We start from the raw sequence: 17,704 nt of genomic DNA, 5'->3' as shown, positions 1-17,704 counted from the left end.
GATGAGGCGTGTGTGGTCCCCCTCCCAGAGGCCCTTCCATGTTGAGCCTGTGGTGGGGGCAGGGTCTCTTCCTCCCCCGCTGCTCACTGTGACTCTAGGCAGCTTCTGCCCCCCTCTGCTAACCAGAAGCCCTTCTCTTGATGGGTGTCCCTGCCTGAGGCCCGTCCTGGAAGGCAGGTGGACCCGAACAGAATCAGAGCTTCTGCTGCCTGCCTCAAGGACAGCCAAAAGCAGGGGGCGGGTGCTGCCGAGAAAGGAAAGGATTGATTCCCGAGTCACCTGACCTGGGCCAATGTTGGACTCCTGTCCCAAAGACCACTGTCCTCCTCCTACCTAAGCCCGCCTTTCTTGTTGTTGTCTTCATTGCCAACCGTGTTACAGAGGTCCCCTATTCCTCATGGACCCCTTCCAGCCGGAACCAGCCCCTGCCCCAGGCCTTCACTACACTATTGCCTGTGTCCATGGGTTATGCACCCAAGTTCTTTCTACCTCTCAGGATCTATTTTCTTCATCAGTTAATTTGCTCTTTGGACCCCACATATGAGTGAGATCCTGTGACACTTGCCTTTCTGGCTTATTTCGCTTAGCATAATAGCCCCTGGGTCCCTCCATGATGTCTCAAAGGGCAACAGAGCCTTTTTTTTTTTTTTACTGCTGTACAGTGTTCCATGGTATAGATGTACTACAGCTTTTTTACCCACTCATCTGCTGATGGGCACTTAGGCTGTTTCCAGATCTTAGCTATTGTAAATTGTGCTGCTACCACTATAGGGGTTTGTATATTCTTCCTGATTGGTGTTTCGGGTTCCTTGGGATATATTTCCAGAAGTGGGATTACTGGGTCAAATGGGAGTTCTATTTTTAATTTTTTGAGGAAACTCCATACTGTTTTCCACAGTGGCTGCACAAGTCTGCATTCCTACCAGCAGAGTACTAGGGCTCCCATTTCTCCACATCCTTGTCAGCACTTGTCATTTGTTGATTGGTTGATGGTAGCTATCCTAACAGGTGTGAGGTGATACCTCATTGTCATTTTACTCTGCACCTCTCCGATGATCGGGGACTTTGAGTATTTTATCATGTGTCTCTTAGCCATCTGTATGTCCACTTTGGAGAAGTGTCTATTTAGTCCTTTGCCCATTTTAAAATTGGATTGTCTTCCTTTTGTTAAGTTGTATGAGTTCCTTATATATTTTTGGTTATTAACCCTTTACCAAATGTATCATTGGCAAATATGTTCTTCCATACAGTGAGCTCCCTTTTCATTTTGTTGATGTTGTCTTTTGCTGTGCGGAAGCTTTGTATTTTGATATAGTTCCATTTGTTTAGTTTCTCTTTTGTTGTTGATGTTGTCTTTTGCTGTGCAGAAGCTTTGTATTTTGATATAGTCCCATTTGTTTATTTTCTCTTTTGTTTCCCTTAACCTAGGTCTTAGGAGATGCATTGGCGAACATATTGCTAAGAGACAAGTCTGAGATTTTGCTGCCTTTGGTTTCTTCTAGGATTTTTATGGTTTCACAACTGATGCTTAAGCCTTTAATCCATTTGAGTTTATTCTTGTGTATGATGCAAGTTGGTGGTCTAGTTCCATTGTTTTGCATGTGCCTGTCCAACTTTCCCAACATTGTTTATTGAAGAGCATGCCTTGATTCCATTGTATCCTCTTGTATCCTTTGTCAAATATTAATTGAATGTAATGTCTTGGGTTGATTTTTGGCATCTCTGTTTTGTTGCATTGATCTATATGCCTGTTCTTCTGCCAGTACCAAGCTGTTTTGATTACAGCGGTTTTGCAGTATAACTTGATATCTGATAGTGTGGTCACTCCAACTTTGTTCTGCTTTCTCAAGATGGCTCTGGCTATTCAGGGTCTTTTTTGCTTCCATTTAAACTTTTAGAGTACTTGTTCTAGATCTGTAAATATGCCATTGGTATTTTAATAGGGTTTGCATCTAATCTATAGATTGCTTTGGGTGGTATGGACATTTTAATGATATTAATTCTAGCAATCCATGAACACGGTATATTCTTCCACTTCTGTATATCACACCCTATCTCTTTTTTCAATGTCCTGTAGTTTTCTGAGTACAAGTCTTTTATCTCCTTGGTTAACTTTATTCCTCAGTATCTTATTTTTTTGTTGTTGTTGCAATGGTAAGTGGGATTTTTTTTTTTTTAGTTTAGTTTCTCTTTCTGAGAGTTCATTGTTGGTGTGTAAAACTGCCATCTAGTTCTGGGTATTAATTTTGTATCCTGTTACATTGCTAAAGTCATTTATTAAGCCAAGTAGTTGGTTGCTGGAGTCCTAGGGTTTTCTATGTAGAATATCATGTCATCTGCAAATAATGACAATTTTACTTCCTCCTTTCCAATTTGGATGCCTTTTGTTTCTTCCTCTTGTCTGACTGCTGTGGCTGAGACTTCCAGTACTATTTATAATAATAAAAGTGTAATATGCTAATTAGACCAGACCCCTGAATGAACTTCTGGACTTCATACCCGGCGTCCTTCTGGAGGAAGCCACTGTGGTGGGGGCTGAGGCAGAGGCAGTTACAGGTGATCAGGCTGGTAGGCGAGCAGTTACGGGCAATGAGGCAGGCAGGCAGAGTCATTAGGGGCGATCAGGCAGGCCGGCAAGTGGGTAAGGGTCATGAGGCAGGCAGGCAGAGGTGGTTGGTGCAATTAGGCAGGCAGGCGAGTGGTTAGGGGAGATCAGGCCATCATGTGAGCAGTTAGGTGCAATCAGGCAGGCAGAGGGCAGGTGAGTGGTTAAGAGCCAGCAGCCCCAGATTGAAAGATGGATTCTCACTGATTCAGTTTTGGAAGATTGTATATTTCTGTGAATTTGTCCACTTAATCCACATTGTTCAGCTTATTGGCATAAGGATTTTCATAGTATTTTCTTACAATCCTTTGTATTTCTGTGGGGTCAATTGTTACCTCACTTCTTTTGTTTCTGATTTTACTTATTTGGGTCTTCTCTCTTTGTTTCTTGAATGTGGTTAAAGGTTCATCAGTCTTGTTTATATTTTCAAAGAATTAACTCTTGGTTTCATTGATCGTTTATATTATATTTTTCATCTGTATGTCATTTATTTCTGCTCTGACTTTTATGTATTTACTTCCTCCTACTTGCTCAGAGCTTTTCTTGTTGTTCTCTTTCTAATTTTTAAGTTGTATGGTTAAATATTTTATTAAATTTTTTTCTTTTTTTGGATGTAGGTTTGTAAGTGCTATGAACTTCCCTCTCAGGACTACTTTGCTGTGTCCCATAGATTTTGATTTGTTGTGTGGTACTTTTCTTTTGCTTCCAGGAAGTTATTTATTTCTTTTTTGATCTCATTAGTAAGTCACTCATTGTTTAGTAACATGCTATTTAGCCTCCATGTGTTTGAATATTTGTGAGTGTTTTTACTGTAACAGATTTCTAATTTCATGCCATTTATTTAGGAGCACCTAAATAAAGAAAATTAAAAAAAAAAAAAACATTAGAGGATTTTAAGGGAAAGATCAACAGCAATAAAGTCATAGTAGGGGACTTTAATAGCCCACAGACTTCACTGGATAGATATTCCAGACAAAAAATTACCAAGAAAACAGTGACTCTAAATGGCAGACAGGGTCAGGTGAATTTAAATGACATTTAGAGAATATTTCACCCCATAGCTGCAGAATATAAGTTCTTCTGATGTTCACAGGTGTTATTCTCAAAGATAGACCACATGTTAAAACACAAAACAAGTCTCTACAAGTTCAAGAAGATTAAAATCATAACAAGCATCTTCTCGGATCACAATGGCATGAAATTAGAAAAAGCTGCCACCACCAGCTTCTTTACAATCAACCCCAGCAGAGGGAATCACAGTTTCCCAAGTACCCTGGCTCAGGCCATGCACATCATTTTTTAACTAAGGTATTACATATGTGTCCTTATCCCCCCCATTGCTCTCCTCCACCCCCCACTCATGCCCTCACACCCTGGCCTCTGTGTCCATTGGTTAGGCCTATATGCTTGCATACAAGTCCTTTGGTTGATCTCCCCCCCTTACCTCCACTCTGTCCTACCTTCCCTCTGAATTTTAATGGTCTGATCAATGCTTCTTTGTCTTTGGATCTGTTTTTGTTCATCAGTTTATGTCGTTCATTATATTCCATATATGAGTGAAATCATGTGATGTTTACCGTTCTCTGACTAGGTTATTTCGCTTAGTATAATGCTCTCCAATTCCATCCATGCTGTTGCAAGTACGCTGCGGTAAAAATGAAGTCCATTCACAAGAGAGTGCTGGTCGCTGGAGGCCCACCGCCTCACCTCTTCTGTTACTTGTTTGCAAGACTAGGGGGACACCTAACCCCTTCCTTATATGACTTCAGCTCCTACACTTTCATCCTGTGGGTGGATATGCCCTGCTTATGTTAGTGTGCCCACTACTAACACAGGGCCTTCCAGAGGACACAGGCTCAGTGAAGGTCTGGGAAGTAAATGAACCACTGTGCAGGGGTCGTCTTTATTCAGATGAAACCCCCCCCCGCCCTTTCTTGCCAGAACCAAGGATCCTTGGATAAGCTGTTTCATGGAAAGACAGATGAGAATATTTAAGAAGCAAAAATTAACAACCTTTTGCTTTTATTTTTCTATTTCTTAACTCCATGGATTTTACTGCTTTCTTACACATTTCCAAGGAAATCCTATTATGTCATGTTATCTAGATTGGGATCACAAACTAGGATGGGAAGGGTCCCAATTTTCATTACACAGTAGCAAATCTCTTACTCTGGAGCTGGACATGTAGAAATATATATGTGATCAATGTCATTTACAAACTTACATGCTAAAAGTTTATGAAAACTTCTACGTAAAGGAACATTAGAAAATTTCCTTAAAAATTCACAAAATAATAAATCATAAATTTCTCAATCACAATAGGAGCCTAAACCTTTCCCTGGGCCTCACTACTGGTTTGTTCTCAAACAGAGTTGAAAATTGGACGCACTTTATGCCCAGCAAAAGAAGTTAATGCACATGGACCTGAAAAGTGCCTGGATGCAACTCTGGCTCAGGCATAGTGTTTCTCATTGCACTCAGGCTCTTCAGGCAGGCATGGGAGGAGATGGAAATCCCTACTAACCGTGTGCATAAACTTGAGGGCTTTCACCGTGTTTGTCTTAGCATGGGCCCTCGGGGCCCACAGGAACTCATAGCATGCAGGGTCGCTATTGTGCACCTGGCGGTACACTGGTACTGTTCCTGCACCAAAACTTTGGTGATGAGCTCCCTGGGCTCCCCATAGAGCCAATGTACCTTCCCATCATGCACCCCTAAATCATGCAGTACAGCCCAGATTTTCTCCTCAGTGGCACAATCACCCTCTGAGGCGATCACACACAGAAGTGTGACCAGGAGGCCTGTGTTGGGAAATCTGTGCTCATCGCTCACCATCCCATCATAGGTTAGCCCCAAGGCAGTGACCAGGACAGAGGTGTGGGTACTGGGGTCTACTTCCCTCACAACAACACCAAAAACCAACTCAGTGCACTCAACGGCCGCACTGAAGAGCTCAGGAAAGTACTCCTGGTGCTCTTTGATGACACTACTCAGTTTTTCTGCCTTTGTGGTTGGCTCCTTTGCACGATACTTCAGGAGCAGGAACTCCACCATTTCCATCATCTTCGAAGGCAGTGATTTGTGGAGCAAGAAATCGGCATCATCTTCAGGGCCCCCCTCAGTGTTTGGACCCTCTTCATCTCGAATGCTGGAGTTCTCATCTTCAGATTGGCTGCATGGAAAGGCTTCCATGGCATGGGGGGAGGGGCAGGCACGCTGAGGACTCTGGGGAGGACTTGGTGTCTCAGCAGCAGGCACCTCCTCTAGGCTGTCTATAAACAGGACTGAGGGGGAGGAGGAGAGAGACAGGGCATCTTCCTCCTCCTGCATAGCCCAGAACAGCTCCTCCACCAACAAGTCGGGGATCTCAACTGGGTACGGAAAGTGTTCCTCAGGCTTCCACGGCTCACTCATATGATGACCAGGCATGATGACTCTTGCTCGAACAGTGACCGAGTGTGGGCAGAAGATGGGCGAGAGGAACCACGGGCCTGGGGAAGAGTGGGCGTGAGAGAGGCATGAGCTGAGAAACACACCCTAGGCGGCTCTGACAAAGGTGACTTCCTGGTCTCTCCTTTAGGGGTGTACATGGGACTCACAGGGCTCACTCCTGATCAGCCTGCCCACTAAGAACCTGAAGTAGGAAGTGACATGACTGTTCAGGGTATAGAAGGCACAGCACAGGGTTCTGTAGCTGACAGTGGGGTGTGGAGGTGTCAGGCAATGTGAGGACCCTCTGACATGGGTGGGGAGCCCATGGGGACATATTCATGGTCGGCACATCACCTTAATTCCTAGCACTTCCTGGCCTCCTGCTGCTCTGTGACCTGAGAATATGTAGAGTAGACCAAGGCCTTCACCTCCTCCAATCCGGAGCCTCTTCTGGAGGGAACAAAAGGGCACCTCAGCATGCACACGGCAAGCACATTCCTGGGACCCCAAAGCTGACAGGAGGGGCAGCAGGACTCTCTGAGGTCCCCTCTGTTGTGGGTGGGAGGTTCCTCCGTGCACACGTAGGATACCCACCTTTCCCCTGCCAGAGCCTGGCCCCTCACTGCCTTCTGCTGGCCTGAGGTCAAATGCTCAGAACAAGGCCACACACACCTGACACTTCAGTGAAGAAACTGAGGGGGCTCCACATGTGATCCCTCTCCCAGAGGATCAAGAAGGGGTGACTGAAGATTTGGGTCCATCTTTCCTTGGGTTAAGGCTCTGATCATTTCTCACCATGACGCACTGCTGGGTTTCAGACCACTCTCTATGCTGACTGAGCCCAATCTACTTAGACTTAGGCTTAACCTCCCTGAGGTACAGGAGTAGAAAGTGAGCTGAGGTAATCCATGCACTATTCTGAGTTTCCCAATTGCTGACAGTGGAGGCAGGGTAGGTCTGGCTTCCCATGTGCTCTGCTTCCTTTCAAGGCTCACCTTGATTCCTTGCAGGAACTGGGACTCCTCTCTCTGCTGACAAAATGTGGTTTGCTGGATGATAGGATGTGTGGTCTCACTCCAAGGTCCTCACCTTCCTGAGAGCTCTGAGACAAAAGTGAACAGGAGCTCCATCTGTCCCCACCCTTGTCCAGGTTCCCACACAACTAACACCAGGGCCTGGGCCCATCCATTCTGGGTACAGAGTTCCCTTAGTCTGGCCTGAGGATACTTGCCTTTCTTCCTGGCCTGGCCTGGATCTGAATCCGGCTGAACCGATTTCACCCTGAATAACTTTCCTCAGTGAGAAAAGCTCAGGAGGAGCAGGCATGTGGAAAGGGAGAGCATGTCACACCCTGCCTGGGGAATCTGGATGCTGAGGTCAGGACACTCCCTGATGCTGAGGGCTCTCTTCTTTTCTCAGGGAGCACAGAGCTGCAGTTTCCCACAAGAAAGCATTCACACCTTTATGACCCTTCCACAACCTCAGCTTCTCTTTGCATGAACTGAAGTCATTCCCTCTGACCAAGGCCCTGTCCCTCCCGAGTGCCCTCAGACAAACCTGTGAAGGATCCAGCTCTGAAGACCCATGCCAGGCCTTTCCCAGGGCTGGCAGCAGCACAGACTGGGTTCAGGCCACCCATTGTCTGGAGTGTGGTATCATCCTTCCTCCCTGAGCTACCCAGGTTTACTCGGAGAGTGCCTGGAACCTTTCCCTTCTGCTGACCTGAGAATGAATACTGCAGGCAATGCCCAACATCTCTCAGAGACGTCCAAGGTGGACTGCAAGACACACCACATTGACAATCGTGCCGAGTCAACCAGTTGTGCCAGCAGAGCCTAAGCCAGCTGTTCCCTGTTTTTACTGGGGTGGGAGGTACCACCATCCTGCCTCAAGACCCACACTTTAATTACCAGCATTGCCTGGCACACCTCCCATGTTGCCCTGAATCCAGCACCTTCAGGAAAATGCCCTTACCTCCCTTTGCCACTCCTAAGGTAGAAGTTTGAAAGCAACCCAAATCCACAGGCCTACCATGAGGATTCCAGGTGCTGCTGATAGGAAGAGGGACACTGCGGACACTTATGGCCTTGGCCAAGCCTCAGGCATACATACTTCAAGGTGTGCTAGGGGCTTCCTGAGTCCTAACTTGGGTTTTTCCCTGGTATCCTGGCAGAGCCCTGCAGCCCCCTTCTTTGCCCACCTGGAGCCTGACCCCGCAGCCCTCAGGGGGTGGAGTCTTCTTGTCTTCCTGCAGGATCCTCACCGTGACCCCTGGCTGGAGCTGGAACCTCCTGTCTACCTGAGAGGCCCAAGTCAGGAAGAGAGCATGTGGTCATGCACCAGGGGCCTCCCAGGGTTCACAGTAGGGGTAATGTGGGGCATCTCTGTTGTGGGGTCCCGGGTCCCTCAGTCTTCCCTTTGCATGTTCACCTGGTCTCGGGGCAAGACCCGGGTCCTCCCCTCTGCCGCCTTTGTGGTTCCACCTGAACTGCCAGGGCTGACATCAGGTCTGGGCTTCTGCGGTTCCTCTCTGCATGGTCATCCACCCTAGGGCCTCCCAACACTTTGAGCAGGGCAGACTTCTGTGGACTGCCCTCCAGTTAGGGTTCCTGGATCCCCCAGGGATCTCTGCGGAGATGGAGTTCTCCTGCCTCTCCTGTCAGCCTTATGCAGGCTTGGTCTTAAATGGGGTCATGACTCTGGAGACTTGTTGGCGACCCTACTGAGCCGCCACAGGAACTGCACCATCGCCATCCACATTGCTCACAGGGACTGGGAAGAGCCCTCTGGCGGGAGCTGCTGCTGGAGAGGCTGGGGTGGAACCCCACGCAGATTCATGCTCTGCTCCCAAAGGGAGAAGTCTGGGAGAGGAGTGATCGCTGGCAAGGCCTGACACCCCGAGAGCTGCTCACACCCCTCCAAGAATACCCCCCAGGTCCTTGCTCAGGAGTTTGGGGCTTGTTTTCTTTTGAAACTGTGGAGATGGGGCTGTAGTTTGTGTAAGCAGCACACCTTCAAAGGGGCAACAAGGGGCCCAGGCTGGGGTTCCATGGGCCGAGTTCCTACGATTTGGGTGAACCCTTCTGTCTATACTGGGACTCAGTTCCAGTTGGTGAACTGAGAGGCAGGAACTGGTTCAAGTTTACATGTGGTGTTGTCTATGTGTTTGTATGAATGTTTATGTGTGTATACACAAGTGTGTGTGTGTGTGCAGGACAGACCAGGGTCAGCTGCACAGCACACAGAGATCATTGAGTAGCCTCCAGACTCAGGCTGTCTGCCTGACTTCACACACCTGCCCCACCCCCACTGCACAAGGCATCCTGGGCCCTTAAGCTCACCCTTCATTGGTTGAGGTCCCACACCAGCTCCTTGCACCTGGTAAAGAGCTTGGGACCTGATTGCCTGTGGGTTCCCCATAGCAGCCAGGGCCTTTCTGACCTGTACATGCTGCCCACAGTAGTCGGGCTGGGACCTGCCCATTAGTGGACCAGATTCTCTCCTCTTCATTTCCCTCTCTCCCCCGGCCTCACCCAGAATTCCCTGAACAAAGTTTGACACATCAGAAGTTCTCAGTCAGAGGTTCCCAGCTCACTCCACATCCGTTTGGTGAAATCAGCTTAGCCTCTAGTGCAGTGGTTCTCAACCTTGGCTGCACATTAGAATCACCTGGGCATCTTTTTAAAATCCTGATTTCTGGGCCTCATCCTCCAGAAATTCTGTTTCTTTGTTATGGGGTGGGGCTACAACATTAGTAACAAACAGAACTTCTGGAGGATGAGGCCCAGAAATCAGGATTTTAAAAAGATGCCCAGGGGATTCTACTGTGCAGCCAAGGTTGAGAACCACTGCATGGGTGAAACTCTGAATAACCCTTTTCTCTCACAGGAAGCCTTTGGTTTATGGAAGGAGAAAACGTCTCAATGCTTCTCTCGTGGTTCCCAGGGCTCCTTGACATGAGGGAATCTTTGCAGGCCCAGTAAACGTAGCTCCTGTGGAGGTTGTGGAACTGGAAAAGCAGGCTGTACTGACCAACCTGAAGCAGACATACCCAATTGCACTTTCAAACCCCAGGTGCTTACTGGAGCCCATACCCAGGAAAGGGGGAAAGGATATCTTCCATGTAGGAATCCCACAGCACCTGTCCCCTAGGGGCAGGAGGACTCCACAGGAAGTTCACTGAGAATCCAGCTGAATCATGACCATCAACAGGCCATCATGCCGCGGATGTAGAACTGAATTGGCACCACCGTGGAGAGCACTACCCACCATCTGCTGTTCAACTAAACAGATTTCTGTGCCCAGATGTAGGCGACTGTCCTTGTGAGATGCCTCTCTGGGCTCATTGACTGTCTCAAGGACTCTGACCTTTAGGGAAAAGGGAAAGCTGCTAGGAAATATCTTGGTGCTATCACTCATTTTGGCCCTGCTGATTCCTGCAATGTACAAAGAGAAATGTTTTAGGAGAATGGGTTAGTGTTTAGGACTCCCTTATACAGTCTCCCCCTCTCTGTCTGGTCAAACTCCGAGAACACTTCAGGAGCACCCACGTGTCATTGTGGGAGGTCTGGGAGCAGGCACTGAATGACTGCCATTGCCAGAGGGTGACCAGCAGGGATGAGCTCATTCACCTTGAGGGAGACACCAGACTTTGAAAGAAAACACCTGTCTGTCCTGGCAAGTGACTGGTCTGCTGTAAAAGTCTCCCTTGGCTCATGAGGGCTTGTATTACACATGTTGTATCACTGCCTCGTGACCCAAGAACAGATCTGAAGTACAGCTCTGATGGAAAAGTGATGGGTAGAGGTTTTGTTTTTTGTTTGTTTGTTTGTTTGATTTTTCTGTGTGAGCAATCTTTATTTGGGTCCCTACTAGCAGGGTTAGTAATGGTTGCTAGTGATGAGGATGATGGGCTTTCTCCCATACGTTGACTGGAATGGCCCATCTTCTGAGCCAGACTGCCTCTGTCATACACGGCTTAGCAGATGGAGTGGCCAGGTTCTAGGTGGACCTCTCTGCAAGGCCCCTGGAACATGGGCTAGAGATACTCAGATGGTGATCAGAAACTTCCTGGCATCATAGGGGGACCCGTGAGTAAAGACCCTCCTGTTTCAAGTTGCATGACTAATGTAAGGTGATTCCGTCAAGGTCAGGAGCAAGGCAGTTCTGTCTCAGGTCCAGTAGGCAAGGCTCAGGGGACCAGATCTTCCTGGGCTTGCCTCAGGACTAAGTAGCCAGTTCCTTGGCTGAGTATATGAAAATGAAAGAGGACAATGGGAACAAAAGCCTGTGCAGGCCAGGATTTCTAGTCTCCTCAGGCTCATCTGATGAGATGTGTGGCACGGAAACAGAAGAACATGGACTCACAAATATCATTGGGCTGTTTATTTTCTTCCATGTAGTTTTGCCTTTCTTTATTAAAGCCTACATGGATTCGTGGGTACAAAGTGGTGATTGTTTTCTGTCACCTGTGATCTTATAGGCCTGCATTGCCCTTGAACTGCTCACAGAGTGAACAGTTGCCATATACGGAGTCCTCCCCCTCCTAGTCCTTATCAGGTTCCTTGGGCTGGGTCATGACTGAAAGGTCAGCCATCACCATATAAAAACCAGGTGTTGTACAAATACATCGTCAAATCATATAGTGTGTGATTTAGGGGGCTAGAGGGTAGTTTGCCCACGGCTGTTCTAGAGTCTCAGCCATGGGGCAACCAGATGCTTAAGTCATGTGATTTCACAAAGGTGGCTCACAGCTGCTCTGGAGTGTGGGCCCTGGATAAGTGTGGGGAAGTGGATGTGCATAGGGCCCCCAGGTTCTCTCTTTCCAAAAAGTACAGAAAAATTGGGTTCAGGTTACCAGAAAGAACTCTCATCTGCTGCCAGGGAGATTGTTTCTTGTTGATAGTTCACTGGATGTGTTGAGAGGTCATGAGCCTATCTCTACTTTCATCCCTAGAGAGGGGGAGGCCTATTGATGGCCTCTTTGATAGCTCAAGATTAGTCCTAACTTGGCTACCACCAAGAATGCCTGGGTCAGATGGGCCCCTGGGGACTATATCTCCCTGAAAATGGTGTTTGGCCCCATCTCAGCAGGTAGCCCCCCTGTCCAATGCACCCTCCACAAGCATGCTTCTTTGGTATCTTCCAGCTACTCTTGCTGGATGCTGGGTCCTGCTCAGATGAGCCCAAACTAAGGGTCTGCTTTATTACCCCGGGTCAAGTTGTCCCTAGAGTAGGGTTGTGTTCCTGTATAGGTGGGGGCACAAGCAGTGTCACCTTCCCACGGTACCCTTCTATCTCCCTTTTTAGTGTATTAAGACCAAAGTTGGTAGTTAGACCACCTCAAACAGATAGAGAACATGGATCACAAAAACCACTGTATTATCCTATCCTCTGTGGTGAAGGTGACATGAATTTGACTTTTGTCACATCCCACACCCAGAATCTCATCTATGTTCAAGTACATAGTTATGATTATTTTCATATCTGCTTCATTCAGTCACGGCTACCTAAACATGTTGTAATTTTCCTTGGTAGTGAGTCTGTGTCCTTGTCCCATGAGTCCTTGTCCCATGTCTTGCACTAAGTGGTGTAATTTGTGATCTCTGAGGGTCAATCCTTTGTTTCTAAAAGTGGAGTGCAAAGGCATTTGGGAACAGAATCCCCCAAAGTGCCCCTCAGCCTAAGGACTGTATCCTTAATGGAGCCCCTGGGTCAGGGGTGGGCAAACTTTTTGACTCGAGGGCCACAATGGGTTCTTAAACTGGACCGGAGGGCCGGAACAAAAGCATGGATGGAGTGTTTGTGTGAACTAATATAAATTCAAAGTAAACCTCATTACATAAAAGGGTATTGTCTTTTTTGTTTTTAGTTTTATTCATTTCAAAGGGGCCGGATCTGGCCCGCGGGCCGTAGTTTGCCCAGGGCTGGTCTAAATTCAGGCTCAGTCCATGGTCTTTGTGACTCAAAACAGGATTACAGAGCATTCATGCACAAAGTCAGTATATTCTTGGAGGATATGCCCTAGAGCAACAGTTCTCAACCTGTGGGTTGCGACCCCTTTGGGGGTCGAATGACCCTTTCACAGGGGTCGCCTAAGACCATTGGAAAACACATATATAATTACATATTGTTTTTGTGATTATTCATTATGCTTTAATCATGTTCAATTTGTAACAATGAAAATACATCCTGCATATCAGATGTTTACATTAGGATTCATAGCAGTAGCAAAATTATACTTATGAAGTAGCGACGGAAATAGTTTTATGGTTGGGGGTCACCACAACCTGAGGAACTGTATTAAAGGGGCACGGCATTAGGAAGGTTGAGAACCACTGCCCTAGAGGATAGGAGTTGGTGGGTTCAGGGTGGGGGTGGGGGCCTCCTAGTGTCTCTGGAAAAGCAGCCAGCTCCCTTTAGTTGCCTACCGAACATTGTTTCTTAAATGAGTTATTTAAAGGCTGAAAAGATTTTCTTGTGCACTTTGCTAGCTCATGCCTCTACCGATTACTTATTTGAAGGGACTTGTCCATTTTATGGGAGGGAAATTGGAGAGAGGGCTTTGGAAACCACAATCTGGAATTTGGTGGAGTGAGGGTGTGTATTTGTTATGATCAAGGCACCCTTGCATCCCAAGGCTTCTGTAGGACCATTAGCTAATGTTCTTCGAAGCAAGAGCAACTGAATTTCCACTGTGGGGAAAAATCTAGAACATCAGGTTCATCTTTTCCTTCGAAGATGAAATACCCACTTTGCTGACTTCTGTGGAGTTGAAGAAAGCCATTATGAAACTGGCCTTCCTCAATTAAGCCTGCTGGGTCCCAGAAATTCAACCATTGGTACCGTGGCCACCAGTCAGACAGTCTCTATTAGGCAACATGTTCAGGACCCTTTGAGAAAGGAGAACAAAGCTAGAGGAATCCCAATACCTGATATCAAGCTATGCTATAAGGCCATTGTAATCAAAACAACTGGTAATGACATAAGAGCAGGCATATGGATCAATGGACCAGAACAGAGAGCCCAAAAATCAACCCACTCCTACATTGTGAACTGATATTTGACAAAGGAGGCAACAGCATACAATGAGGGAAAGACAGTCTCTTCATTAGTAAACGGTGTTGGGAAACTTGGATGGGTACATGTGAAACAATGAAATAAAACCACCCACTTATACCATTTAGAAGAATACATTCAAAATGAATAAAAGACTTAAATGTAAGTCATGAAACCATAAAAGTCCTGGAAGAAAACATAGGCAGTAAAATCTCAGACATCACACATAGCAATATTTTTTGCTGATATGTCACTCAGGGCAAGGGAAATAAAGGAAAATATAAACAAATGGGACTACATCAAACTAAAAAGCTTCTGCACAGCAAAGGGTACCGTCAACAACATGAAAAGGGAAGCCTCTGCACGGGAGAACATATTTGCCAATGATACAGCTGATAAGGGGTGGATCTCCAAAATATATAAAGTACTCATACAGCACAAGCAAAGGAACACAAACAATGCAATTTAAAAGTGGGCAGAGGACCTGAGTAGATATTCTCCAAAGAGGACATACAAATGGATGAGACAAGAAAAAAATGCTCAATTTCACCCATCATGAGAGATATGCAAATTAAAATGACAGTGAGGTACCACCTCACACCTACCAGAATGGCTACCATCAATAAATCAACAAACAACAAGTGCTAGTGAGGCTGTGGAGAAAAAGGAACCCTTGTATACTATTAGTGGAAATGCAGACAGGTGCAACCACTATGGAAGACAGTGTGGAGTTTCCTAAAGTAATTAACCATAAAGCTTCCATTTGACACAGTGATCCCACTTCTAGGAATATATCTTAAGAAGCCTGAACCACCGATCACAGAGAATATATGCAGCCCTATGTTCAAAGAGCATTATTTACAACTAGAGGCCCAGTGCACAAAACTCGTTCACCGTAGGGGGCGGCCCTCAGCCAGGCCTGCACCCTCTTGCAGTCCGGGACCCCTCACTCCTTACCACCCACCTGATCTCTGCTCTTTCGTGCCTCCATGGAGGCAGGAGAGGTTCCTGCCACCACTGATGCACTCGCCAGCTGTGAGCCCGGCTTCTGGCTGAACCGAGCTCCCCCTGTGGGAGAGCACTGACCACCAGGGGGTCAGCTCCTGCATTGAGTGTCTGCCCCTGGTGGTCAGTGCACGTCATAGTGACTGTTTGTTCCACCATTCAGTCAATTTGCATATTAGGCTTTTATTATGTAGGATAGCCAAGAGCTGAAAACAGTGCAGATGCCCATCAATAGAAGGGTGAATAAAAAAACAATGGTATATTTACATAGTGGAATACTACCTGTCAGGAAAAGAGAAGGAATTCTTAACTTTTGAGACAGCATGTCTGGATCTGGAGATTATTATACTCAGTGAAAGAAGCCAGGCAGAGAAAGAGAAAAACTATATGACTTCACTTATATGTGGAATCTAATGAACATTATCTGCCAAACAAAATAGAAACACAGGCATGAAGACATGGAACAGACTGACAGCGGTCAGAGGGGATGGGGGAGAGAGGGATTGGATGAAACTAACTGAAGGGATTAGCCAAAGAACATCCATGAACACAGATGACAATGTGGTGAGGGCCAGAGGGTGCAGGGAAATCAGGTACTATGTGAACAGGGCCAAAAGAAGGGAAAATGGGGATATCTGTAATAGTGTCAGCAATAAAATAAAAACTTTTTAAAAGGATATTGCTATTTACCGTTATCTCTTAATAGAACATAAATAAGGGGCTATTGCTCTCAGATGGGATGGAGGGTGAGCTATGGGAGAGCAGGGTAATTCTGAAGGGAGTAGGGAGCCTGTGTGAAAGGTTGAGGGCAGGAGATTCTGTGCAGCCTTAAAAGGAGGCTGCACTGATGAGCAAGTCAGCAGACCATGATCCAGGGAAGGACAGGAGTCACCAAAGGGAAGACCAGGGGAAGGGTGTTGTCATGAGGGAAAATGCTGGGATGAGGGAAAATGCTGGGACGAGGCAGAAATCCTGGCCCCGGGAAGACTGAGATATCAATAAACCTCAGACAATCCCCAAATTAGGCTTTATTCTCACTGTCACCTTCCTTCCTTAGGCCTGCTCTTGCCTGGGCCCCAGGGTTCTCCTAATTGTCATCTGAAAGAGTTCATTCATACTTAGAGGACAGATTAATTGTGAGGCAGAAGGTGGGCCATGGGCTAGAAAGGCAGGAAATATCATGGGCTCCTGATGAATTCAGGCAAGGGGTCAAGACTCCACGATGCCACTTACTAGCCATGTGTTCCTGGGAAAATTAGCTGGCCCATTGGGCATCAGGTTCTTCCTCTGTGAAGTAAGTGGGTCTGATAAGCCCTGTCTTATAGGACTGCAGCGATGTGTGGAGTGTTTGTAAACTACCGTGCACATTGCCTGGTGGAGATTGAATCTGTAATGAATGGCAGTTATTTCTAATATCGTTTTTATCCCAGATACTTCCACTCTCGCCTCTGGCACTGTGATTACTTGTTTGTTATTAAGGTCATATTAGAGAATGTGCAGTTCAGTAGGGCATAGAACACCCAATCGGCCAAAGAGGATACCCAATTCATGGATGTATGCTGACATTCAGGTGTGGGGAGCCTTCCCAGCTGGACACACACAAAGATGCCAGAAAGAGAATCTAGTTAGAACTCTTTCCCTCTGTCCAAGCTGCTCTGTCATCCAAATGCTTTCATTCATTTCACCCCCACCCAAAATCTACCCCTGGATAATGATTGGCCAGATCACACTCAAGATCATTAACATTCAATCCCAATTAGGCTGTGGGCTATGGCGCTCCCAGGCCATCATGTTTCTCATGGCTCAGTAACTGTATATCTGTAGAAATCTGTGCAGATGATGGGTATCACACGCCTAGTGCTCATACTGTCCAATGACACTGAGACTGTGTGCAGGAACCACCCTTCCTAACCAGGTGGAGATTTCCCTCTGGTTTATCCATGATCCCAAAGGAACAGGTCAGGACAATTTTCCACTTCACACTTCCCTCTCACACCCAAGACACACAATGTGCTGCTACCACCCCCAGCTTCTTTACAATCAACACCAGCAGAGGGAATCAGTTTCCCTAACACCCTGGCTCAGGCCATGCACATCATTTTTTAATTAAGGTATTACATATGTGTCCTTATCCCCCCATTGCCCTCCTCCACCCCCCCACTCATACCCTCACCCCCCTGGCGTCTGTGTCCCTTGGTTAGGCCTATATGCTTGCATACAAGTCCTTTGGTTGATCTCTCCCCCTTACCTCCACCCTCCCCTACCTTCCCTCTGAGGTTTGATGGTCTGATTGATGCTTCTCTGTATTTGGATGTTTTTGTTCATCCGTTTGTTGTTCATTTTATTCCATAAATGAGTGAGATCATGTGATATTTATCTTTCTCTGACTGGCTTATTTCGCTTAGCATAATGCTCTCCAGTTCCACCATGCTGTTGCAACTACGCTGTGGTAAAAATGAAGGCCCTTCAAAATTGAGTGCTGTTCCCTGGAGGCCCACCACCTCACCTGTTCTGTTACTTGTTTGTAAGATTTAGGGGACACCTAACCCCTTCCTTATATGACTTCAGCTCCTACACTATCATTCTGTGGGTGGGTGTGCCCTG

General features: G+C 46.8%; 2 pseudogenes; one reads left to right on the top strand and one right to left on the bottom strand.

Moving 5' to 3' along the window:
• Window positions 1-5,057: 5,057 nt before the first annotated feature.
• LOC132223374 (melanoma-associated antigen 1-like) lies at window positions 5,058-6,034 on the bottom strand (annotated as a pseudogene).
• A 2,639-nt stretch (window positions 6,035-8,673) lies between these two features.
• LOC132223373 (protein EOLA1-like) lies at window positions 8,674-10,220 on the top strand (annotated as a pseudogene).
• Window positions 10,221-17,704: the final 7,484 nt, after the last annotated feature.

Source organism: Myotis daubentonii, chromosome X (genome assembly GCF_963259705.1).
Source record: "Myotis daubentonii chromosome X, mMyoDau2.1, whole genome shotgun sequence".
NCBI lineage: Eukaryota > Metazoa > Chordata > Mammalia > Chiroptera > Vespertilionidae > Myotis > Myotis daubentonii.
This window is presented reverse-complemented; position numbering and strand designations above follow the sequence as displayed.